The following is a 27,291-nucleotide window of genomic DNA, read 5'->3' as shown; positions in this document are numbered from 1 at the left end:
TGTGTCTGCTCTGCCCCACAGTGGTGTGTTGCAGAGAAGCCCCTGTACAGCCAGGAGTTATGAACTCTCAGTGGTCTTCACGCAGAACACGTCCAACAACACCCTCGCCATGCTAGTGATCACTGTGGTCTGCAAGGTCCTCACACAACCGAGCCCGTCCCCGACCCTCAGCAGCACTGCGCACATAGCACATCCAAATCTCTTGGTCAACGAGAGCGTGGCCCCCACTGCTGGCAGCCCACACCAGCAGACTAGAGGGTCCAGGCTCTAGGGCCTCCAACCACCACGGTCACCCCCGTCGGGTCAGCACCATTGAAAACCACCGCGTTGGACTCCCCTGGCCTTCTACTGCCCATGCGTGCTCACGCGGTCCCTGGCTTGGAAATCCCATGCATTCAGTGAAAGTCATTCCAGTCGCAGCCGGCAGCCCTCTCGCTGCCCATGGCCCTCCGTCGCCTCCAGGTGCCATCACCCATGTGGTGTCTCGATCTCACTGCTCCACAGGGGAGCCATGGCGGACCCTGCGGCTCGGCCTGGGGACACCCGCACCCTGGCAGGTCTCCAATCGCCAGCAGCACCTCATGTAATCTAAACACCACAGCCCCACCGGCTTTCCCCCATCCTCACAGGGTCGGCATGTACTGGAAACCTGCAGTGCTGAGCTCGGCTGCGAACACCGCTCCAGGCAGATGGCCCCTGGACTCCTCCCTGCCAGCGGGTCAGGAGAACCACCACAGCAGCCCCGCAAAACCCCACTTGCCCTCTCCTGCAGTCCCAACCTGGGGAACCCCGCGCACTTGGCTTGTCTCGAGTGGTGGCCCTGCTGGCGCCGGCCACCACTTAGTCACCACGGGCAGGTGTGTGTTTTGGCTGATAAGCTCTGGAAGTTATTGCGCTGAAGCTCACTGCACTCAATGCAACGCTGCTCCATGTGAGGTAGCCATGCGGTCCTTCCCCTCCCCGCTACCCAAGGGCTGGGAAAGTTACCTCAACTACCTGTCCCAAGATGAGCACCATTTCTACTGAATGGTGACTTTTGCTATCACTTTAACATTGTGGGTCTCAACTTGGCAACCTCCAAGTGCTCTTGAGCTCTTACAAATCTTTCAATCTTATGCATCCCGCTGGGCTGGGGGTCCCTGCTTTCATCTTTTATGCATCCCGCCTGCCACATTTCTGCCCTTCTTCCATGCCTGTCTAGCAGGCAACAGGCCCCCCCCCTTCTTCTCTTACATGTCCCACCCTGCTTCCAACCGTCCATTATCCTGAAGCTTCAAATGATCAGGACAGAACCGTATATTACTAATGCGTCACTCACGTCCATATACCGGAATTACAAAACTATATTCTGGCCAAAATAATTATGAGAATCTTTTACCCTAAGCACACTCCCAAAACTACCTCACTCACACTTCAGGCATACACACACTTATACTCACAATCTTCTAGATCCTTCTCTTTCTTCTTTTTCGGTATATAGTCCTTTGCTGTCTCCGATGGTCCCAAGAGAAGTCAGCAGGGGCACCATTAGTCTGAAATCTCCTGGGCCACATGAGATGAGGCTTTATATCCCGGACGAGGCCCCATTCTGTGAGAAACGACCACTCACTTTAAACATTTTAAACGGTTTATTAAACCTTAACAAAAATACAAAAAAAGGACTACATAAGGAAAAATTTCAGGGCTTGGAACTGCCCTTGTAGCTCCCTACCACATGGCTGGCTCCTCTTCAAGATGGATGCTCAGTCTTTTATACTCCTGGGGGTTGCATCAGCCAACCCTGGCCCCTCCCAAAGTCTGTCAGTCAACTCTTCTTTGCCGTTTATTGATGAAGTTGATGGAGACTGCTTCCTTGTAACTTGATTAGAGGGTCAGGTGTTGTCATGCTGCACCCCCCTAGCAACAAGCTTTTCTGTTACCAACTGCCCCATGCAAGGGGCACATGTGCATGCCTTCTTTCTACCTGTCCTAGACAACCCAGGCTGTCTGATGGCAGCAATACGGGGGGGGGGGGGGGGGTGGAGGGATTATTGGTGAGAACAGAGGACATCTAAACTACAATAACATAATTATACATCAATAAAGCTTCTTTTAATATTCATACAATATTCATCCCTTAATTGTGAGATCCAATAATCTCATTATCTATCTATAACAGTTTCCATTTTCTCTCTTGCATTAAAGTTAGCTTGTACTGTTGATGGCAATGATTCTTTTTCCAAATGTTAATCTACCATCATTAACTCAGGCTAGATTCCATTACATCTGTTTAAGGTTGCAAAACAAGTGGTTTTGTACATATTTTTATATGTTCAGACTCCTCTGGTAGATGATTGGGATCACTTTCTGCCATTTGCCTCTGGGGGTGTTAAATCAGAAATCTCATGAAAAGGGGAATTTTTTCAAACCAGTATGGTTTAAATTTGAGATATCTTCTTGATGGCCTTTCCTCACATCCATATATGTCATCATTTGTAGTAAACGGTCTGTTTTGTATGGAATAACCTTGTAGCTTATATTTTAATAGGTCCTGTGTCGCCACAGGCCCCCAGCTGGGTAATAATTAGCATTGACTCCATGATTGCAGAAGGTTGATCAATTGCTTTATTATAGCATACTATATTATACTATACTACACTATACTATACTTATTAAGAAGCTTGTAACCCTTACAGACAGTCCAATACAGCTTGGATCTAATTGGGCAATCTATCCAAACACCATCCAGTGTCCAATTAAGAAATCACCCTTTGGTAAACAAATCTCCATAATGCATTCCACATGTGCACAACAGGTGCAGCAAGTGGAGATAAGACTTGTTTCTCATTTTTTTCTCTGATCTTCTCACAGCCTTCTCCAGAAAAATGTCTGGGAAAGTTTGTGCCTGCTCTCTGTGGCCAGAGAGCTGCTGCCATAGTCCTGTGCATCTTACTATTCACAGTTGGACTAAGTATTTGTTCTTTGTTTGCCTTATAATTAAACTTTTCTCAGCACACTGTCTTGTTTAGTGTAGTTAATTCATGCTATAAGCTAGATCTCCTATCATATTTGGGATGATCTGGAGATTTGTTTTCTCTATCCCATTTGATGCCTGTTTCCATAGTTTTCTCCATTTTGCAGTGTGCTGGTCTTCCTTTGGAATGTCATCTCCAGGCTACTAATCAAAAGTGTTACCTTCACTTTTGTACTCTTCTGGCAGATCTTGTTAGGAACATGTATAGGAAAATGGCCATCTGAAGCAGAGCTGCTTGAAGCAACTCTGAAAAACAAAACATTCAGCTCTACCAAAGAGGCTTGCATGCATGCCACTCTCACCTCATTTACTGGGAACAGACATCACTCTGCATCTTCAGAAATTAGAGTCCATTATCGCATATCATAGAATCAATAAGTTTAGCTTTCCAGAATAGTGTCAAAAAGGCTTGTTTATTCCACTTATAGATTAAACTGCGCTTTGCTGCCTTTCATTTCTATCACTCTACTCATCCACATGTTGTAGGTTCAATGGGGTGGGACCATTTTGTAACAGCTAGAGAATGTGAAACAGTGAGTCCTTTTTTTACTGTGTTTTTGTGTATAATTACAATATAAATAAAATGTCAATGCTTTAAACTTCAAAACTGCATCTCTCCAAGTACATAATAAATTTTATGCACCTAATAAGTTCTATTAATTATGTAGGGGAGTGTTTAAAAATATGCACATGCAGAATTAGTACTTATTAATTATGTTGTATTGGTGTATAACACTAGGATAAAAGAAGATGCATACTGAATGTCTTTATTAATAGATTTTTTACATGTATGGCTCCCCCCTCCCCTCCTCTCAATAATTTTTTGTGTCTTGAAAGGGACCTCTTTTTATCTTGTCATAAAGCATTTCACTATCGGATAGAAATGTTACTCTTCCATATCTAGATGAGCTTTGTGCTTTTCATTTGCAGTGGTTGGTTCTGCACACACACGGCCTACTCAGCTTCCTGAACAGTCTTCCTCCTCACAACAAAATGGTAGATTTTCAGATATATCTCCAGTTCAAGCTGCAAAAAAGGAATTCGGACCCTCTTGTATGTAAACCATGTATCAAGGATTCATTCTGGGCAGGCATTACATGTACATTTTTTTCAATTATGTTGTTGTCGTCCATAAATGACAAATGTTCTCTATATGCAGTTGCCTGTAGGCTTCCTCAAGAAGCTTTTTCAGAGTTCTGTGGCTAAAGAAATATGTTCACTTTTGTCATAGCTGTTCTTTCTGCCAAATTTATTTTTCATTTATCTCTTTTAAACTATGACAGTGGGGTTTTTTTCATTTACCTGGGCTTTCTTTTAATTCACACCAAGAGATCACATGCATCCAAATATCATCACATCCAAATATTTTTTGAGGGTCGTTGCTATATTTTTGGTTCTGTAATGATTGTCCCATTGGTATGGCTTTTTTGCATTCATTTATTATATACATTTTAGAAATTATATTGCTGTAATTATTTTGTCCCAATACTGATATGCTTGGAAAGATACTTGATATAAATGAATGCATTTTAATTATTCATAAATAATAGAATTGAAATATTATGGTATAAATATTAAATTAATGCAACATTAAAAATATTTTTCAATTATATTTTCTTTAAGCACGTAGAAAGTCCAATTGTGTAAAAGAGGTTGAAAAACTGCAAGACAAACGTGAAAAAAGAAGATTACAGCAGGAGGAACTTAGAGAAAAAAGAGCTCAGGTTAGTATTTTTAGCTCAGATGGAAAATGTATATCCGGAAAAGAAGTTGCTTGCAAAATTATGTGCTTTTTTCAGTCTTCAACAATTTTTATGAACTATAATGATCTTGAATTTAAATGCTTTCATCCTGTATGTGGTTTCAATAAGTATTTTGGTACATGGTTGCATTGCTTTGATAACTATTTATTTAGTCGGTTTTCCCCCTCTTTTCTTTCCTACAGAAATAATTGCTTACAATTTCTTAGCATTCTGTGTTTTATTTAAAAATGAGGTCCTGATGACAGCTATTGCTTAAGGAAAATATATTAATGAAAATAATCAAATATTTGGCATTTAGATAGTACTGTTATTCTAGAGGAGACATTAATAGAATCATAAAATGGTTAAGGTTAGAAAAGGCCTTTAAGATCACCAAGTCTAACCAGCAACCTAGCACCACTGTGTTCACCACTAAACCATGCCCCCAAGTGCCACATCCACATGTTTTTTGAACACTTCCAGGGATGGTGATTCTAACACTTCCCTGGGCAGCCTGTTCCAGTGCTTGACAACCCTTTCTGTGAAACAAATGTTTTGAGGCCATTTCCTCATATCTTGTCACTTGTTACTTGGGAGAAGAGGCCAATGCCCACCTCACCACAACCTCCTTTCAGGGAGTCGTAGAGAGCAATAAAGTCCCTTGAGCCTTCTTTTCTCCACACTGAGCTCCCCCCCCCCAGCTCCCTCATCTGCTCCTTATCAGGCTTTTGCTCTAGACCCTTCCCCATCTCTCTTGCCCTTCTCTGGACACACTCCAGCACCTCAATGTCTTTCTTGTTGTGAGTGACCCGAAACTGAACACAGGATTCCAAGTGCAGCCTCACCAGTGCCAAGTACAGGGGGATGGTCACTGCCCTGGTCCTCTTGGCCACACTATTGCTGAGACAAGCCAGGATGCCATTGGCCTTCTTGGCCACCTGGGCACATGCTGGCTCATGTTCAGTTGCTGTTGACCAGCACCTCCAGGTCCTTTTCACAGAATGGGTAAGGTTGGAAGGGACCACAATGGGGTCTTCTGGTTCAACCTCCCTGCTCAAGCAGGGTTATCCCAGAGCACATTACACAGGATTGCATTCAGGTGGTTCTTGAATATTTCCAGTGAGGGAGACTCCACAACTGCTCTGGGCAATCTGTTCCTGTGCACGGTCACCTGCACAGTAAAGAAGTTCTTCCTCATGTTCAGATGGAACTTCCTGGGCATCAGTTTCTGCCCATTGTGTCTTGTCCTATTGTTTGGCACCACCAAGAAGAGCCTGACTCCAGCCTCTTGGCACCCACCCTTTAGATATTTATATACATTGATGAGGTCCCCTCTCAGTCATCTCTTTTTGAGGCTGAACAGGCCCAACTCTCTCAGCCTTTCATCGTAAAAGAGATTATCCAGACCTGTGATCAACTTAGTAGTTCTCTGCTGGACTCCCTTCAGGATTTACATGTCTCTCTTGTACTTAGGAGCCCAGAACTGGACACAGCACTCCAGATGTGACCTCATTAGGACTGATGGCAGCAAGCTCAGTGCTGTGGTTGGTACACCTAAAGGACTGGATGTCATCCAGAGGGACCTGGACAAGCTCAAGAAGTGGGCACATGGGAATCTCATGAGATTTAACAAGACCAAGTGCAAGGTGCTGCATCTGGGTTGGGGCAATCCCCAGTATCAATCCAGGCTTGGGGATGAACTGATTGAGAGCAGCCCTGATGAGAAGGACTTGGGGGGTGCTGGTGGATGAGAGGTTAGACATGAGCTTACGTGTGCTGGCAGCCCAGAAAGCCAACCATGTCCTGGGCTGCATCAGAAGCACGGCCAGCAGTTTGAGGGAGGTGATTCTGCCTCTCTGCACTGGTGAGACCCCACCTGGAGTACTGCATCCAACTCTGGGGTCCCCAAGACAGGAAGGACATTGACCTGTTGGAGCAAGTCCAGAGGAGGTCACCAAGTTGATTAAGAGAATGGAGCACCTCTGATATGAGGAAAGACTGAGAGAATTTGGTTTTTTTAGCTTGGAGAGAAGTCTCTGGAATGACCTAATTGTGGCCTTCCAGTACCTGAAGGGCACGTACAAGAAAGATGGAGAGGGACATTTACAAGAGCATGGAGTGGCAGGACAAGGGACAATGGATTCAAACTGAGAGTAGGTTTAGACTAGATATTAGGAAGAAATTCTTGACTGTGAAGGTGGTGAGGCACTGGAACAGATTGCCCAGAAGACTTGTGAATGCCCCATCTCTCAAAGTGTTCAAGGCCAGGCTGGATGGAGCTCTGATCAACCTGGTCTAGTGAAATGTGTCTCTGTCTTTGGCAGGGGGGTTGGAACTAGATGATCTTTAAGGTTCCTTTCGACCCATGCCATTTTATGATTCTATGAGTAGAGAGGCAGGATCACCTCCCTTGACCTGATGGAAATGTTCTTCCCAATGCACCTCAGGATACCATTGGCCTTCTTGGCCACAAGGGCACACTGCTGGCTCATGGAAAGTTTGTTGTCCACCAGGACCCACAGGTCCTTCTCCATAGAGCTGCTTTCCAGTAGGTCAACCACAGCCTGTGCTGATGCCCGGGGTTATTCCTCCCCAGGTGCAGGACCCTGCATTTGCCCTTGTTGAATTTCAGATGGTTCCTGTCTGCCCATCTCTCCAACCTGTCAAGGTCCTTCTGAAGGGCTGCACAGCACTGTAGGGTATCGGCCACTCCTCCCAGCTTTGTGGCATCATTGAATTTGCTGAAGAGGCAAACAATACTTGGCCCAGTATTGAACCTTGGGGGACACCACCAATGATAGGCCTCCAACTGAACCCTGTGGCACTGATCGTGACCCTCTGGGATCTACTGTTCAGCCAGTTCTCAACCTACTTCACTGTCCCCTCATTCATTTCTCACTTCCTGAGTTTGCCTATGAGGATGTTGTGAGAGACAGTGTTGAAAGCCTTGCTGAAGTCCAGGTGGACAAAATCCATTGCTCTCTCCTCATCCATCATGGTAGTTATTTCATCTTAGAAGGCTATCAGGCTGGTCAAACATGACTTCCCTTTAGTGAATCCTTGCTGACTGCTTCTTATCACTTTCTTGTTCTCCATGTGGATAGAGATGGCCTCCAGAATGAGGCACTCCATCACCTTTCCAGGGATTGATGTGAGGCTGACTAGTCAGTAATTCCCTGGGACCTCCTTCTTGCCCTTTTTGAAGACCAGGGTGACATTTGCTTTCTTCCAGTCCCTCAGGCACCTCTCCTGATCTCCACAACCTTTTAAAGATGATCATGAGTGGCCTCCCTATGATGTCCGCCAGTGCTTTCAGCACTTCTCGATGCATCCCCTCAGGGCCCACAGACTTTTGGATGTCCAGTTTGCTTAGGTGTTCTCTGACCCAATCCTCCTTGACCAAGGGAATGTCTTCCTCCCACCATTCCTTTACCCTGCTCTCCTGGGTCAGAGATCCCTGAGGGCTGGTCTTATTAGTGAAGACATGCAAAAAAGGCATTCAGTACCTCTGTCTTCTCTGTGTCCTCTGTTACCAGGGTCCTCTGTCCATTTAGGAATAGGCCCACATTATCCTTTGTTTTCCTTTTGTTATTAATGTATTTGAAAAAGCCCTTTTTGTTATACTAGACATCTTTGGCCAGACTTAATTCCAGATGGGCCTTGGCCGCCTTCATCTCATTTCCACTTACTCGGACAACCTCTCTATATTCATTCCAAGTGGCCTGACCCTGCTTCTACCTCCTATGTGTTTCCTCCTTTTGCATGAGTAACAACAGGAGTTCTTAATTCATCCAGGCAAGTCTTTTGCCCCCTGTACCTGATTTCTTGCTCATCATCAGGATGCATTGTTCTTGAGCCTGGAGGAAGCAATACTTGAATATCAACCAAAACTTTTGGACCCACCCCTCTTCCCTGCAGGGTCTGTTTCCATGGAATTGGCCAAGAAGATCCATGAAGAGGCTAAAATTAGCTCTCCTGAACTGCAGGGTTGTATTCTTACATGCTGCCCTGCTTCCTCCTTGCCCAATACTGAACTCCACAATCTCATGGTCACTAAAACAAAGGCTGCCCCCAACCTTCACATCTCCAACAAGGCCTTCCCTGTTTGTTAGCATAACATTTCCACTAGGCAGCTTTCCAGCCACTCTTCCCCAAGCCTAACCCCCTGCTGCATGGGGTTAATTACAGCATTATGATAAATTGTTCTTTATGATCTTTGATGTTTTATAGATCTCTTTTAGACTCATGTTTGAACAGTGAAACTGGGTTTTTTTCTTTTTCCTTTATACATGTCTATGCATTTATAAATTAGCTTTGCATAATGCAAACAGTTTGCTCGTAAGATGTTATAAACTTATGTGAAAGAAATGAAGTTGTTAGTTTTATTGAGTTTATATGGCCAGGCTTTGGTAGCAGGGGGACTACAGGGATGGCTTCTCAGAGAAGCTGTTAGAAGCTTCCTCCATGTCTGGCAGAGCCAACCCCTGGCGGCTCCAAGACAGATGGGCCACTAGCCAAGGCTGGGCCAATTAGAAGTGGTGGCAAAGCCTCTTGATAACAGATTTAAGAAGAAGAAGAAAAAAAAATGTATTGTGCAGTTGCAATTGGCAGCCAGAAAAGAGCAGGGTGAGAACATGTGAGAGGAACAACTCTGCAGACACCAAGGTCAGTAGAGAAGGAGGGAGAGGAGCTGCTCTAGGCACTGGAGCTGAGATTCCTCTGCAGCCTGTGGTGAAGGCCATGGTGAAGGAGGCTGTGCCCTTGCAGCCCATGGAGGTCCATGGGGATGAAGATATCCACTTGCAGCCCATGGAGGAGATCCATGCTAGAGGAGGTGGATGACTAGGAAGAGGCTGTGAGCCTGTGGGAAGCCTGTGTTGGAGCAGGCTCCTGGTAGGACTTGTGAGCCTGTGGGGGACCCACATTGTAGCAGCCTGTCCCTGAAGGACTGCAACCAGTGGAAGAGTGACCCATGCTACAGCAAATTGGGGAGGACTGTTGCCAATGGGATGGACTCACATTGCAGCAGTTAACAGAGAACCATTGCCCATGAGGTGGACTCATGTTGGAGAAGTTAATGGAAAACTGTCTCCCATGGGAGGAAGCCCATGATGAAGCAGAGGAAGGACTCCTCTCCTTGAGCAGCCACAGAAACAACATATGATTAACTGACCATAACCCCCATTCCCTGTCTCCCTGTGCCACTGGGGGAAGGAGGTTGATCTAGGAAGGAGGGAGGGGTGGGGGGAAGGTGTTTTTAAGGTCCTAATTTTCTTATTATTATTCTGCTCTGATTTTGCTAGTAATAAATTCAATTAATATCTCTAATTCGAGCCTGTTTTGCCCATGACAGCATTTGATGAGTGATCTCTCCCAGTCCTTATCTCAACCCATGAACCCTTTGTTATATTTTCTTTTCCCTCTCCCTCTCCAGCTGTGAAGAGGAATGATAGAGCAGTTTTGGTGGATGCCTGGGCATCCAGCCAGAGTCAACCCACTACATTAATCTTTTGAGAAAATCAATTAATATTAAATGACTTTCTGTCATAGAAGTGTAAAAGCTTTAGCAAAACTAGCAGCGTAGTCTTGTTGGCAGCCTGTATGTGTATGTGTTTGTCTCTCCTAAGAGATACTCTTGTGGTGGGCTGACTCTGGCCGGATGCCAGGTGCCCACCAAAGCTGCTCTAACACTCCCCTCCTCAGCTGGACAGGGGAGGGAAAATATAAGGAAAGGCTCATGGGTTGAGATAAGGGTAGGGAGAAATCACTCACTGATTACCATCATGGGCAAAACAGACTTGAGTTGGGGATATTAATTGAATTTATTACCAGTGTGGTAGGTTGACCGGAAATGAGATTTCTGAGATGCTGTGGTCACTACCACCAAACCACCAATGGATGCTCAGATTTTAAGATTGGCACTTGGTTTGACTACTGAAAATTAGATCCGCCTCTGAGAAAACAGAGGGGTTAAAAACCAGAGCTGCTCACCTCGGAGCTCTCTTGAGTTCCCTTGGTGAAAGAGGTCAGAGCTCTCCCCTGCCCAGCTGTCTGCTGCTGGGTGGGGGAGGGGAAAGCCACACAGCCTGGGGGAGGTAGGCCTGACCCTGAGGGGCCCAAGGGTGGAGGAATGGAAGGAATGGAGGAGCACAAGAGATATTCTACCTGCCCCCCCTCGGGTATTACTGCGCCTGAGTGGGTCGCAGCTGGTGAGAGAGAGAGACGGTGAATCTTGTATCTTGAATCAGAAGGCTGTATTTATTAAGATATTATATATAATACATTATTACTATACTAATAGAATATAGAGAGCGGTTTGCAGAGCAGCTAGGCTAGGCTAAGAACAGATAGAAAGAATCTATAACAAAGTTGTGGCCAAGGACTCAGTCCCCTGGCTTGCACTGGTGATTGGCCCTTAATTATAAACATAGAACATGAACCAATCACCAATCAAAATAGGTGCCCCTGTTGCATTCCCCAGCAGCTGATAATAATTGTTTATGTTCTCTTCTGAGGCCTCAGCCTTCCAGAAGACATAGAAATCTGAAAGAAAGGATTTCTGTGAAAAAATGTCTGCGACATCTCACCTTTCTAAATTGTATAAATTAAAAGAAAAATGCTGATGTGGAATGAACAGGAAACTTCTTCACCTATAAAATATAGAATACTAACAAATCACTAAAACAATCCTACAATCTAAGAAAAATGCCAAAAACAATGCAAAGAGAATTCAAGTCCATGCAGCTGAGTTTCAGGAACAGTCCATCAGCTGAAGTTGTTTCTTTTGGACATCTGAGAGTCCTTTTTGTCCTGAAACAGCATAACACAATTTTAAAAGAATTTAAAACAATTTAAAACAATTTGAACAATTTTTAGAATGTCCTTTTCTGGCCCTTCAGTGCTTCAGCGCTTCAGAATGGCTGCCCGCTATTTTCAATCTTTTAATTTTAAAAGAGCAGCAGCCAAGCAGAGCAGTGCCAGAGAAGGAAAAGGCCCTGGGGGCCCTGGCCCATGCTGGACCAGGAACCCCAAAACTGGCTCACAAAGGGGGACCGGGACCGGTAGGACAAACCAGAATCCCCAAAACCATAAGGAGGCCACGCAGCGGGCCCAGCCCAGGAACTATCCGAGCCCAACGGCCCAGGCCAAACCGGGTAGTGAGACGCTTCCTTTCCCCAATACCACTGAGGCATGCCAGCAGTGAGGAAATAGAAGCTGCCCTGAGAATCTTCATCTCGGGTCTGGGAATGTTTTTTTCCCACAGCAACACGGCACCACCCCCACCGGGCTGGGGACCAAAGGCAGAACTTTTGGGACCCCCCTCCCCCTTGCCGCTGAGGCACAAGAGGGGCGACAGAGATGGCAACCCCCATGGGACAGCAACCAAAACACCACCCCCCAAACCGCTGCTGATCTTAAAAACTGGCAGCTGGACTGCCGCAAGTGTCAGCTGGCGGGCAGCCCCCGCTCCACTGAAGGAGAGACCAGCTTCCAGGGCCGCTTCCTGGGGCGGGCCCGGGACTGACGGGCCAGCCATGGGGGGTGCTGGGCCGGGGTGGGGGCCCGCGGGGCTGTGGGTGACGCTGGGGCTGGCCTGGAACGCGACAGTGGCTCTGGCCGCGGAGGAGCCGGCCAAGGAGGGAATCACGCTGATTGTAAGATCAGCCGTGGGCTGCTTCGAGGGTCCCGCGGGTTCAACGCCGTCTTCTGCCGCTGACTCTGGGACTGTCTCGGCTTGAGGCGCATCCCCCGGCCCTGAAAGCGGCGGCAGGCACGGCACGGGGCCGGCGCCGTCCCCCGCCGCTGACTCCGGGGTCCGCTGCGGAAGCGCAGTCGCAGTCTCCGTCGGAGCGGATAACGGCAACAGTGGAGGCGGGAGAAGTGGCGGAGGAGCATCGCTGTTGCCTAGCAACAGCTCAACCACCGGAAGTGCTGTCTCTTCTGCCATGTCCGACACTGAGCCGGAAGCTGGAGACGCATCCTCGTCGTTGCCTAGCAACAGCTCAAGTGGGACCAGAAGCACTGTCTCTTCTGCAGTCTCCGACACAGGCTCTTGCGGGGGCGGGGAGGCCAGTGAAACCGCGGGCGGGACCGCCTGGAGAGGCAGAGACGGGATCTCCTGGAGTGACGGCTCTGGCAGGGGCCTGGAGGAAGCCTCAGAGACCGGTGCCGCCCCCATGTGTGAAGGAGGTGGAGTCTGGGAGGCCGGCGGTGGCAGTACCGTCCACTCCCATCCCCCCGGAGAGAGAGAAGGGGGGGGAGGAGAAAACTCCATCTGAGCATGCTCTGGAGAAAAAGTAAAAAAAACTTCTTCACGCGGCGCAGTTTCGCCCCCCCCCGCCATGAAGCAGGGGGGGCTGGGAAGCCCAAAGTCATCACCCACGGGGTCTTCCGCCAAGGGCGATGGAAACGGAACCTGGCCATAACAGTTAGAAATCCATTGGAAAGACGCTGCTCTGCGTTTCAGAACTGGGAAAAGCTTTATAAATGCTGGGTAGATAGAAGGCAGGACACGTCCCTGGCTCCAGACGCACTGGAAAATGGAGTCCATGCACTCCCAGACAAAAGCATCTAAAGCATACCGGATATCGGTAAAGAACCCAAAAAGCTTTGCCCATCTAAAGAATTTATAGAGATCTGTTTCTGACAAAAAGAAACCATCTTCCCTACACCAGTGTTTCCAGAGGGCAATAAGCTTCTCCTCTGAAGGGGAGAATTGAATCTCTTCTGGCAAGGCATGTGTCTGCCAAACGAACAGCCACAAGCTACGAAGGGCTGGTTCATCAGGGATAGAAAAGCCCACAGTATCTTCTGAAAGAGTCCAGCTTGCTCTGGCCAGCTCCACAGGTCTGCTGCTCTTTTCCCTCATCTTTCCTGATGGTTTTCCCGAATAAGGTTCTGTTGTGGTCAGCCTTGGCTGTGAACTCTGTCCGAATCTTCAGTTCTTCAGCTCCTGGCTTGAATCCACTTTTGTGGTCACTTCAAAGCAACCATCAAATGCTACACATACAGGATTTTTACCCAGTGCAGCAATTTTGCTCCTCTGGTCTTATCAGATTAATTTCTGCTCTGACACGTCGGGTCACCAGATATTACTGCGCCTGAGTGGGTCGCAGCTGGTGAGAGAGAGAGACGGTGAATCTTGTATCTGGAATCAGAAGGCTGTATTTATTAAGATATTATATATAATACATTATTACTATACTAATAGAATATAGAGAGCGGTTTGCAGAGCAGCTAGGCTAGGCTAAGAACAGATAGAAAGAAACTATAACAAAGTTGTTTTCAAGGACTCAGTCCCCTGGCTTGCACTGGTGATTGGCCCTTAATTATAAACATGGGAACATGAACCAATCACCAATCAAAATAGGTGCCCCTGTTGCATTCCCCAGCAGCTAATAATAATTGTTTATGTTCTCTTCTGAGGCCTCAGCCTCCCAGAAGACACAGAAATCTGAAAGAAAGGATTTCTGTGAAAAAATGTCTGCGACACTCGGGAGACGGAGAGAGAGAAGGCAGCCTGTGCTTGTTACCTTGAAATTCCATAAACATGTGCCTGCAGCAGGGCCGCACGGCTTCGGAGAAGGACTGGGGGGGGAACTGCCGCAAGGTGTCCAGCCTCCAGCCGAGTGTAAGGGCTTTTAACCCTTTTGCGGATAGTGAAAAATTAGCAGAGCATTAACCTTCCCCTGGAGAAGATATGAATTTAGAGGATGAGGAAGGAACTGAGTAAAGGAGAGGAAGGTCTGAGCAAGAGAGAGAGAAAGAAGAACCCCAGGGGTGGAAAGGGTGATGGAGTAGCATTGTTGCTGGATGCTTTTTGTATAGCTATGGACTGTTTCTGTGCCATGCAGAGACTGTATTCGAGGGGGAGCCCAGGCCTCAGAACCAGGAGGAGTGCAGTGTGGATACCCCTCGGCCCCAGGGGGTGCTAAAAATATGGGGGGGACAGATCTCCCGAAAGGAGAGAATGTGCCTTTTGGAGTGGGACGATGCATCCTTAAAAGACAACCCTCGAGACAGCTTGGTTCCAAGTTCGGTGGTGAGAGCACTGAACATGGAAAGGAAGAAGATACCATGGCTACAAGAAGGACTCCTCCCTTTTTGGATGAACTGAGAATTGGGTATTCTAAAGGGTGGTGCCAGACTAAGAGTTAGTGATTTTGGAAGATGTATGGTATTGGGAATTTGGTGGGGGGAGGAGGAGAATGCTTTTGTAAGGTTTTCATTTTTCCTTGTGTGTTTTTTCTTTCACTTGTAGTCTAGTTAATAAACTTTTTCTTTCTTTTTAAGCAAGAGCCTGTGGTTCTTATTCCTGGTCACATCACATCTCACAGCAGACACCAGGGAGAGTGTATTCTCATGGAGGCACTGGCATTGTGCCAGGGTCAAACCATGACATAGAGTAGGATAATGAGAAACAAAACAAATCTTACGAAGCCCTTCCTCTCTACCCTCCCTCATTCCCAGTCTCAACTTTATTTTCAATTCTCTACCTCCTTCCCCCAATTACACAGGGAGACAGGAATTGGCAGTTATGGTCAGTTCATCACATGTTTCTGCTTCCTTCTCAGGGACAGGACTCCTTCCCCTTCTCCAGCATGGCATCCCTCCTATGGGAGACAGTCCTCCTCAAACTTCTCCAACTTAAGTCCTTCTCACAGGCTACAGTCCTTCACAAACTGCTCCAATGTGGATCCCTTTCCACAGGGTGCAATCCTTCAAGGACAGGCTGCTCCAGCAGGCATCCCCCACAGGGTCACAAGTCCTGTCAAATAAACCTGTTGCAGCATGGGCTTCTCTCTCCACAGGGCCACAGGTCCTGCCAGGAGCCAACTCCAACGTGGGCTTCAGATGGTGTCACAGCCTCCTTTGGGCATCCACCTGCTCCATAGTGGGTCTTCATGGACTCATGGGTCGACCTCTGCTCCCTGTGGACCTCCATGGGCTGCAGGGGCACGGATGTCTTACCATGGTCTTTGCCACAGGCTGCAGGGGAATCTCAACTCTGGCACCTGGAGCACCTCCTCCCCCTTCTTCTCCCCTGACCTTGGTGTCTGCAGAGTTGTTCCTCTCACATATTCTCACTCCACTCTTCTCTGTCCCCAAGTACTTCCACGGAATAATTTTTTCCCTTTTAAAAATATTTTATTACAGAGGCATTACCACCATCACTGATGGGTTCAGCCATTGCTGGTGGCAAGTCCATCTTGGACCTGGCTGTCATTGGCTCCATTGGACATAGGGGAAGCTTGCAGCTTCTCACAGAAGCAACCTCTGTAGCCCTATCTCTACCTGAAACCTGGCCATGCAAACCCAATACAACTACCAATCTGCTAGTGACACAAGAAATACCACCACCAATTCAGGCAATTTATTTCATGGTTTAATGATTTTTCTAAGTTTACCTAAAATCACTTATTTTGAATTCTTGTTCTCTGATTTACATTCACTTAAACAAATGCAAAGCATTACTATGGCCTAATGTGTGAGGAGCAAATAATTGGAGCAAATAAGTTGTTCCATATGTTAAAATTCTTTAATGTGGTGCTACAGCTTAAATTTTCTTTTTATCACTTCTGTGACAACCCTTTTCATCCATCATATGCATATTCTGTTGTTTTTGTGAAATGCATCAAAAATTAGCCATGCACTGGCATCTGGTGGGCAAGACCTTTAAACAGAGATTGAAGAATATTAGGCAAATACCTTTTCCATAATAAGCAATACCCCTTTCTGAATGTTAGAAGGAAATGTTTCAGCAGGAATACATTTATTATTGACTTACTATAAGTATTTTTAGTTCACTGTAGTCAGCGTGAACAACTTACAGGTACAGTCAGCTTCTGATTACCAGGGCACAGTTTTGTCTGAAATGTGGATCAGCTGTGTTACAGGTGTAGAGACATGAACTGGCTACATTTCAGCTTATTAACCCTAATGCAGTACTTTCGGAAAGTGCCCATCATCAGATATGATCCAGAAGGAGTTTTAGCTTGTGGGATCTCAGCACCTCAGGATGAGGGTGCAGAGCAACCAAGACCACCCTTGGGGGGCTCGGGAGTCCTGGAATGTTGCCAGAAGTGTCTGGTGGCTGGACTTTGATCCTACACAAGAGATAACATCTGTATGAGGACTGGGAGGATTTCACTGGGGTGAATGGTGAAGGGATAAGTTAGTTAGAGTATAATACACAGGGTTTAGGATTTCTGTACAGGGGGGTCTAGAGAAGTAAGATGGAGGAATTGGGGCGTGTCCTGTCCTTCTTCTTCTTCTTCTTGGCCTCCATCTTCTGTGGTGATGGTGGCACTTTGGGATTGGTCTTTACTAAAGGTGCACCGGTTAATAAGAATAGAAGGTATTGGGGAAAAATCATAAATATTGTACACGTAACTTCGGGTATAAAGATAAGTGACCGCCCCGGAGGCTCGGGAGTGTGCCCATGGCTGACTTGCTGTGCAGACCTCTGTCGGGCTGAAAGAAAATCTTTTAGATAAACAATTAATAAACACTGAGACCGAAACAAGATCAGAAGTCTCTCCTCGTCCTTTGAAGCGCTGGGCTGTCCAAGGCCACTCTGGGCCTTTCCAAGTCTTTGAAACAGCCGAGAAACCGAGCAAGTGGCATCCCTGAGCTATCTCCGGACATAAATCAGCCGGGAAGAGAAACCGACAACCAGCAAACATAAATCAACCATAAAACAGAAGAGAAAGAGAGAAAAGGAAACTCGGACATTAGCTCATCTGTAGGAAACCATGCAAAGTTTAATAAGGTCTGAGCACCAGAGCTGGCTATGCATGGCATCAGCAGCATGTTATGAAATGGGGTAAAAACTGATAGTTGTGGGGAGAACTGACAGAAAGAACATTTGAGTGATTCTGCAGTGAACCAGCACAGCCCACAGTAGGCTCAGTAGCTCAGGCTTTGCAAGGTTTAGAGGGGCTCTGTGCATGGCGTCTTATATGTCCATTCACTCAGATACTCATGGTTCCAGGTTTAGGGACAGGAGACCTTGTGTGCCTGAATATAGCCTTCTGTGTATCATTTGGATTGATTCTGCTTTTTCTTTTGGGGGGGGGGGGTCTAGGAGTATTAGAACAGTTTCCAATGCATCCAAGTAACTGTAGGAGCTAACTCAGGACCAGCAAGCAGGATCAACCTCCTTTAACCAACTTGGATGCAGCAGGGTTGTGTTTACAGTGGCTAGGGCACCTGCACTGTACTCTGCAGTCTGTTTTGTACCTGTATAATAGAGTGTATCCATTTGTCTGTTGGACCAATTCATCTCAGATTAAGAAGCATTGACTGTATATGTTATCTGTTGTGCAAGATGTTTAACTGTGTTTCTTTATGTGAAGATTCTGGCAAAAAGCAGTAGTCATTTCTTTGTTGAGTAGAATTTTAATGACTCCTCAGTTCAAAAGTATTTTCTAATACATGCCAACCAAAAATATGAAATAGAAAGTATATAATTGTTGTGTTTTATGACCAGTAAATTAGCTACATCAGAATAGAAAAAGGCATTAAACTTGCAGTTGAGACATTTATGGTGTTTTGGATAAAAATTAACATTTCAGTTAATGTGTATTTTTTTTACAAATAAATTTAGAATTTATTGAAATTTGGTAATTTCAGGGGAAAAGTATATTAGAAATTCTGTTGCTTATTTCCCTAGGATGTTGATGCTACAAATCCAAATTATGAAATTATGTGTATGATAAGAGATTTCAGGGGAAGTTTGGATTATAGACCACTGACAACTGCAGATCCTGTAAGTACCCAAGTGATGTGGAAATTTTTTATCCTTCTGAATTTTGCTCTTTGTCTCCAATTTATTTCCGATGTATGTACCTGGCCTTGAACACTTCCACGGAGGGAGCATCCACAAGTTCTTTGGGAAATCTGTGTCTTACCATCCTCACAGTAAATAATTTCTTCCTAACATCTAATATAAATCTCTCCTATTTTAGTTTAAAACCATTTCCCCTCACCACTATACTCCCTGCTAGAGTTCCTCCCCATCTTTCCTGTGGGCCCCCTTTATCTCAGGGTCTTTCGGGTCACTGTGATCCCGAGAATGTTAAAAGTCTCTTTTCCCAGCCCGAGCGCTTGAAGAATGAGTCAGAGCTCTTCAGTTCTTGGTCTCAAGGTTGTTTATTGCGTCTTATCGATAAAAAATTTTCCCCTGCCCTGCCGAGGTCCATCCAGCAGGACAGTTCCAGGCACACTGCCTGCCCCTGGGGTGGTGTTATGTCTTTATACTAAAAACTGCATATACAATATTTACAATTACTTTCCAATGCCTATCACCTATGTTAGACAGTGAGCTTCTACTCTAAACTAATGTGTAAGGGCCAACATCACAGCAGAAGATGGAGGCCAAGAAGAAGAAGGAGAAAGGCTGGACATGCCCAGTTCCCTCCATCTTGCTTCCTGAACCCCCATGCCAAAAACCCCAAAATCTACTCTGTAGAAAGCGAAGGGAGACAACCCATCCTCTGATCAGCATCAAACTCCAATTTATTGATCCACCAAGCACATTTTATAACAGTGTTAATTAAGTTCATACATATTGCAAAACCCGAGCTCATCATAGGCTACAGACCACACATTAACCCCTCCTTTTGTTTTCAATACCTGTGGTTTGTTATTGAAACCAAGATTTGTTTTCGCACCCTGATATGAATGGTTCTCAAGGCCTCCATGTTTGTCACTTTTGCTTTCCCAAAACTTATCCAAGGACAAGATGTTTACTTGTTATTAAAAAACAACCTGAGAACTTCTGCTGTTTACATAAACGTGCCTGAGAACTTTTGTTGTTTACAGAAACAGGCTTTGAGAATTTGCTCCTCACAGCTGCCTTTTACTTTTCCATCAGCTGTATATGATTATGGCATGTCTGAACAAAACTCTATAAGCCATTTCTGAGCAAAATTCTCCAACACTACTTTTTCACCCTGTGATAACTTCACTATTATTCTACCTAAACTGTTGTGGCTTGCTGATCTTCATGTAAGGTTGGTAATTTGCTCCACGGGTCATAATCAAAACCACAGATGTTTTGGGCTCCGTGCCAGGGCTTCTGAGCCCCCTGGCAGGGGTCTTGGCCGTCCTGGACTGCCAGAGGGTTGTTCTGGGTTCCCACACCTTTAGGTACTAGAAGGCTGCTATAAGGTTTCCCCAGAGCCATCTTTTCTCCAGGCTGAACACCCTCAGCTCTCCCAGCCTGTCTCCATAGCAGAGGTGCTCCAGCCCCCGATCATCTTCATGGCTTCCTCTGGACTCACTCCAACAGGTCCATGTCCTTATGCTGGAAGCCCCAGAGCTGGATGCAGTACTCCAGGTGGGGTCTGACAAGAGCAGAGTAGAAAAGGAGAATGACCTCTCGACCTGCTGGTCACACTGCTTTTGATACAGTCAAGAATGTGATTCACTTTCTGGGCTGTGAGCACACATTGCCAGCTCATATTCAGTTTCTCACCCACCAATACCTCCAAGTCCTTCTTGGCAGGCCTGCTCTCAATCTACTCATTGCCCAGACAGTATCCATGTTTGGAATTGCCTTAACTCAGGTTCAGGACCTTGCATTTGGCCTTGTTGGACTTCATGAATTTCACATGGGCCCAACTCTGGAGCCTGTCCAGGTCCCTCTGGATGGTATTCCTTCCCTCCAGCATGTCAACCACACCACACAGCTTGGTGTTGTCAGCAAAATTGCTGAGGGTGCACTCAATCCTACTGTCCATGTCACTAACAAAGATGTTAAACAGCGCTGGTCCCAATACCAACCCCCGAGGAACACCAGTCATCAGTGGTCTCCACTTGGACATTGAACCATTGACTGTAACTCTTTGAGTGCAACTGTCCAGCCAATTCCTTATCCACCAAGTGGTCCATCTGTCAAATCCATGTCTCTCCAGTTTAGAGACTATCATGTTGTGCAGGATAGTGTCAAATGCTTTACACTAGTCCAGGTAGATGACAACAGTCGCTCTTCTCTCATCCACCAATGTTGTAACCTTATAATAGAGGCCACCAAGTTTGTCAGGCACAGGGTCCAGCAGAAGGCCACAAAGATGATGAGGGAACTGGAGCATCTCTCTTATGGGGAGAGACTGTGGGAGCTGGGACTGTTTAGTCTAGAGAAGACTGAGTGGGTATCTGTCTTGGTTTAGGACAAAATTTGGGAGGAAACCTCCAAATGGGGTCCCTCTAGAAAAGCAAATTCAAGCAGCCCCTCCCCCTACTGGTTCGGGAAAAGATTTCCTCAGAGAAAAGTAGAAAAAACTGCTTATTTAACAAGCAAAGTATTCACAAGCATAAAAAATTATTAGTATTAAACAGTGGAACCTCTTGTTCTGAAGAGATGGAAAATTCAGAAAGTACTTGTCGTGGAGTGTAGCTCGGCTCTCTTAGTCTCTTATCAGTCTCTTCAGTGCTGGAAAATGCCGTGGCCCAGGCCTAGGCCCTGGTGGGTGACAGGTGTGAGCTCCCGGTGCTCTTCTGGGCTTTCAGTCTAGAGCAGGTTTGAACAGTTCCAAGAAAAAGAAAAAAACACAGTCCGGGGAACTTCTCTGCCTCAGCTAGCTAAAAACTAACTAAAAAGCAATGGAGAGCTCTCTCCTGCTGTCCGTTCATGCTGCAGACAACACAGTCCGGGAGAAGGAATGTGGAGGAGTGAATGCAGTTTCTGAAAACAAACTGCCCACTTCTGCCTCTCCTTCGGTCTCAGAACCAGTCTTAAAGGTGAAAAACTTAATATCCAGCATAAACAGAACAGATGATTGGGGATTGTAAAGTCACCCCAGGACAGGATCTCATTAATGCATATAAATATCTCAAAGGCAGGTGCCAAGAGGATGTTGCTAGACTCTTTTCAGTGATGCCCAGTGACAGAATGAGAAGCAATGGCCATAAACTAAAATGCAAAAGTTTCACCTCATCATAAAGAACTTCTTTTTTACAGTGAGGGTGGCAAGACACTGGAACAGGCTGCCCAGGGAGGGCATGGAGTCTCCTTCTCTGGAGACATTCAGAACCCATTTGGACATGTTCCTGTGCAACTTGCTCTGGGTGACCCTGCCTTAGCAGGGCACTGAGGTGACACTGATTGGTCTGTAGTTCCCTGGTCTTCCTTATTTCTCTTTTTGAACATTGGGGTTATGTTTCCCCTTTTCCAGTCATGGGAACTTCACCAGACTGCCATGATTTCTCAAATATAACGGGTAGTGGCTTAGCCACTTGTCTTGGTTTGAAAGACAGGTGTTTGCCAAAGAAGGCAGGAACCTCCCTTGGAATGGAAAATATGACCCCCTTCCCTCTGAATTATTATAACTTTGAACTTAAGGGGCTTTCAGGCAAACATATGGGAAAAGGAATAACAGTTCTTTACTAGTATGTATATGTATAACAAGGCAACAAACAGCAACAATAGCAGCAACAACAAAAAAAATCAGAAACCCAGTAACAGCCTTCTCTTGGCTGTCAAGCACTTTCCCCTTTGGTATAGTTACAATCATAGCCGGCAGGGGTGCTGGTGACTCCTGGCTGGGCTGGTAAGGTGCGATGATTCTCCCATGGCTGCAGGGGCAGCTGTGGCATGAGATCAGTTGCCTCTCTCTCACCCCAAAATGGCAGGTGCAGCCAGCAGAAGAGATAGAAAAGGGCTTCCTTTGCAAACTCTTGGGGGTAAGGAGGCGGGAGGGGGCAGTCAGTCCCAGTGCCCCTCCAGATAGCAAAATAAGCTGTAGCAGGAACCTTGGAAGCAGAAAGCTGGAACAGCAGGGATGAGCAGACCCTGTAGTGACAAGCAAAATGTAACAAAAACTCCGCAGCTGTAGCAGAAGCTGTGAGGTGTCCCAGCAGACACAGGGTGCTGGTTACAGTGTAGTGAAGAACCTGGAGCAGTGACAGAAAAAACGGTGGGGCTGGACAGTTGCAGCCAGGGTCCTGAACGCAGCTAGGAGAGGCTCCTGCAGAGAGGGAGGGGCTTAGGATCCCAAGTTTTCCCCTGAGGCACCCAAATAGATGGTGACGGTCCTTTCCAGATAGATTGGGTGTTAATAAGCTCCCAGTGCAAGACTGCTCTTATGAGCAAAGGTTCACCCACAGTAAGGAAGAAAAAGCAGTACAGGGCCGGGCTTCGCGGTGGCAGTGGATTCTCACTGTGAAAAATGAGGTTCACTCTCCTGTAAAAATGTAAAAGTTTAATAAAGGACAACAGAAGACAAAGACAATAAAGCAAAGATTAACGGCTGGGTGCTTGGCATTCCACTGAGAACACACCTGCTGTTTCGGAGAGGCTTTAAATACCTTTCCTATTGCATCAGCCTGATGCATATTCATAAACAATTATGCATATCTAAAATTTCCCCTCAACTAGTTTACATGTTCCAAGAACTGTTTAGCATGGCTCCTCCTTAGGTCCACCTTTTTAGACCATGCATATTTCTTGGCTGTGGTTTTGGTCTGTTCTTGTTGTCACCTCCAGTTTGGGCTTTGGTCCATACTTTCTACAGATGGTGGGTGCTGATAATTTGCATGTCAGTAGCAGGGGTCTCCATCACATGTTCATTGAATGTTATCCCAACCAAGCAGGCATTTTAACACAAGCATACTATATCAGCTATTTCACTACCATGTCTAAGTTTAATTAACAACAGAAATAAAAAAAACCCCCAACTATGTCTTTATAGCAAAGTTTCTGTAATATTTTACATATAGTATCCATTAATATTTGCAAAAAGCCAATATTACAATGTGTATATATAACATCCCGGTGGTATACAACAGCTCGACTGTCTTCCTCCTATGCCGAGAGCAAGAGGAGCTCTCATGAAAACTTGTGCCCCGAGCCCTGGTCTGAGCCCCATCTTTTATTCACAAAGGTGTTCCATATACATTACATTGCTCAACCTTTTCATGCATATTCAACCCCTGGCCCCACCTGTCCTCACCTCGCATGGTAATTAGATCCACACCCTTCTGGGCATGTGTTGTTCATGGTGGTGGTCTCTGAGGCTGAAGGCCATGGTCTTCCTCATGGTTGAACTTCTGAACTTTTCTCCTTTGCATGTGCACTTTGGTCTCTTGGTGCTTATCTGAGTACATCTGTCGATTTTGATCAGCTTGCAGACAGAGTAGCCCCTTTATCTGGGTTTCTCATAATCCTTGGTCTTCTCCCGGTATTGTCCTTTATTGCAAAAAGCTTCAGAAATTTGCATTTTCCAATGCCCTTTGTACTATGGCAGAGGTTTCTTAAGTAAAAGGTTAAAATTCAACACACAATTCAACAAGCTAAAATTTAAATGCTTAATTCATATTGCTAACTTCAGTGAACCCCCAAAACTTTAATATCAAGCCCTTGCACCCTATGAAAAAAATGTCTTTTTTAATATCTCCCAGCTCACATTTGCTCCTTTACTTCTGAGAACAGTTTCCCAAGGGATCACATACACTAGCACTGAAAGTTTGCCTTTCTGAGGTATAGGGTCCTGATTCTGCTTTTTACCTCTTCTGTACCCCTCAAGTATTACCGCGCCCTGAGTGGGCACTGGCTGGTGAGAGAGAGACGGTGAATCTTGTTTCTTGAATCAGAAGGCTGTATTTATTAAGATATTATATATAATACATTATTATACTAAATAGAATATAGAGAGAGGTTTGCAGAGCAGCTAGGCTAGGCTAAGAATAGATAGAAAGAATCTATAACAAAGTTGTGGCCAAGGACTCAGTCCCCTAGCTTGCACTGGTGATTGGCCCTTAATTATAAACATAGGAAATGAGCCAATCAAGGTGTCCCTGTTGCATTCCACAGCAGCTGATAATAATTGTTTACCTTGTCTTCTGAAGCCTCTGGCCTCCAGAAGACACAGAAATCCGAAAGAAAGGATTTCTGTGGAGAAATGTGTGTGACATCTCACCTTTCTAAATTGTATAAAATAAAAGAAAAATGCTGATGTGGAATGAACAGGAAATTTCTTCACCGATAAAATATAGAATACTCACAAATCACTAAAACAATCCTACAATATAAGAAAAATGCAAAATACAATGTAAAGAGAATTTGAGTCCATGCAGCTGAGTTTCAGGAACAGTCCATCAGCTGAAGTTCTTCAGTGCTTCAGAGCTGCTGCCCGCTATTTTCAATCTTTTTTATTTAATTTTAATTTTTTTTTTTAATTTTTTTTTAAAATCGAAAACAAAAGAGCAGCAGCCAGCCGAGCAGAGCAGTGCCAGAGAAGGAAAGGCCCTGGGGGCCCTGGCCCATGCTGGACCAGGAACCCCAAAACTGGCTCACAAAGGGGGACCAGGACCGGTAGGAGAAACCAGAGTCCCCAAAAACATAAGGAGGCCACGCAGTGGGGCCAGCCCAGGAATTTTTTGAGCCCAACGGCCCAGGCCAAACCCATGAGGAAGGCTGTGCATTTCCACAGGCCTGAACCCTGCTGCCAGCACAATGGCAGCACGGGTAGTGAGACGCTTCCTTTCCCCTAAACCACTGAGGCATGCCAGCAGTGAGGAAGTAGAAGCTGCCCTGAGAATCTTCATCTCAGGTCTGGGAATGTTTGTTTCCCACAGCAACACGGCACCACCCCCACCGGGCTGGGGACCAAAGGCAGGGCTCTCGGGAGCCCCCTCCCCCTTGCCCCTAGGGCACAAGAGGGGCGGCAGAGATGGCAGCCTCCATGGGACAGCAACCGAAACACCACCCCCCAAACCGCCGCTGATCTTAAAAACTGGCAGCTGGACTGCCGCAAGTGTCAGCTGGCGGGCAGCCCCCGCTCCACTGAAGGAGAGACCCCCCGCCGGGGCGGCTTCTGAGGCAGCCGGCCCGGGACGGCCCGAGCTCGAACAAGCCGCCGGTGCCATGGCAGTCTCTGACACCGGCACGGAGGACAGAGCCTCCGACAATGCCAGAGCCGCTGGAGCGGCCAGTCCGAGCGGCGAGGGGGGAGCCGGAACTGGGGAGGGAATCGCGCTGATCGTAAGATCAGCCCCGGGCTGCTCCGAGGGTCCCGCGGGTTCAACGCCGTTTTCTGCCACTGACTCTGGGACTGTCTCGGCTTGAGGCGGCGGGGACGTGCGGGAACATGCTGTTGCTGCGTCCCTTGGCTCTGAAAGCGGCGGCAGGCACGGCACGGGGCCGGCGCCGTCCCCCGCCGCTGACTCCAGGGTCCGCTGCGGAGGCGCAGTCGCAGTCTCCATCGCAGCGCAAACAGGCAGCAGCGGAGCCGGGAGAAGCGGCGGAGTATCGCTGTTGCTTAGCAAAAGGTCAATGGCCGAAAGTGCTGTCTTTTCTGCCTTCTCCGACACAGGCTCTGGCGGGGGCGGGGAGGCCAGTGAAACCGCGGGCGGGACCTCCTGGAGAGGTGGCTCTGGCAGGGGCGTGGAGGAAACCTCAGAGACCGGTGCCACCCCCATGTCTGAAGGCGGAGTCTGAGAGGCCGGCTGTGGCTTGAGCGGCCACTCCCATCCCCCCGGAGAGAGAGAAGGGGGGGGAGGAGAAAACTTAATCTGAGCATGCTCCAGAGCAAGAGTAAAAAAAACTTCTTCGTCCGGCGAAATTTCAGCTCCCCCCGCCGCGAAGCAGTGGAGGCTGGGAAGAAAAATGTCCTCCCCCACCGTGTCTTCTGCCAGTGGCGGTGGAAACGGAGCTTGTCCATAACAGTTAGAGATCCATTGGAAAAGAACTGCTTTGCGTCTCAAAACTGGGAAAAGCTTTATAAATGCTGGGTAAATAGAAGGCAACACGCGTCCCTGACTGTAGACGCACTGGATAATCGAGTCCATGCACTCCCAGACAAAAACATCTAAAGCGTACAGGACATCAGTAAAGAACCTAAAAAGCTTTGCCCATCTAAAAAACTTATAGATATCTCTTTCTGACAAAAAGAAACAGTCTTCCCTACACCAGTGTCTCCAGAGGGCTATAATCTCCTCTGAAGGGGAGAATTGAATCTCTTCTGGCAAGGCATGTGTCTGCCATACGAACAGCCACAAGCTACGAAGGGCTGGTTCATCAGGGATAGAAAAGTGAACAGTACCTTTTTCAAAAGTCCAGCTTGCTCTGGCCAGCTTCACAGGTCTGCTGCTCTTTTCCATCATCTTTCCTGATGGTTTTCCAGAAGGTTCTGTTTGTGGTCAGCCTTGGCTGTGAACTCTGTCCGAATCTTCAGTTCTTCAGCTCCTGACTTGAATCCACTTTTGTGGTCACTTCAAAGCAATCATCAAATGCTACACATACAGGATTTTTACCCAGTGCAGCAATTTTGCTCCTCTGGTCTTATCAGATTAATTTCTGCTCTCACACGTCGGGTCACCAGATATTACCGCGCCCTGAGTGGGCGCTGGCTGGTGAGAGAGAGACGGTGAATCTTGTTTCTTGAATCAGAAGGCTTATTTATTAAGATATTATATATAATACATTATTATACTAAATAGAATATAGAGAGACGTTTGCAGAGCAGCTAGACTTGGCTAAGAATAGATAGAAAGAATCTATAACAAAGTTGTGGCCAAGGACTCAGTCCCCTG

At 46.6% G+C, this 27,291-nt stretch overlaps 1 pseudogene; it reads left to right on the top strand.

Moving 5' to 3' along the window:
• Positions 1–27,291, top strand: part of LOC134431451 (kinesin-like protein KIF2A) — a 233,922-nt pseudogene that overhangs the window by 125,260 nt on the left and 81,371 nt on the right.

The sequence above is a fragment of the Melospiza melodia genome, chromosome W, assembly GCF_035770615.1.
Source record: "Melospiza melodia melodia isolate bMelMel2 chromosome W, bMelMel2.pri, whole genome shotgun sequence".
In the NCBI taxonomy this organism is placed as follows: Eukaryota; Metazoa; Chordata; class Aves; order Passeriformes; family Passerellidae; genus Melospiza; species Melospiza melodia.
The sequence above is the reverse complement of the archived record's forward strand: the minus strand, read 5'-3'. Positions and strand labels throughout refer to the sequence as shown.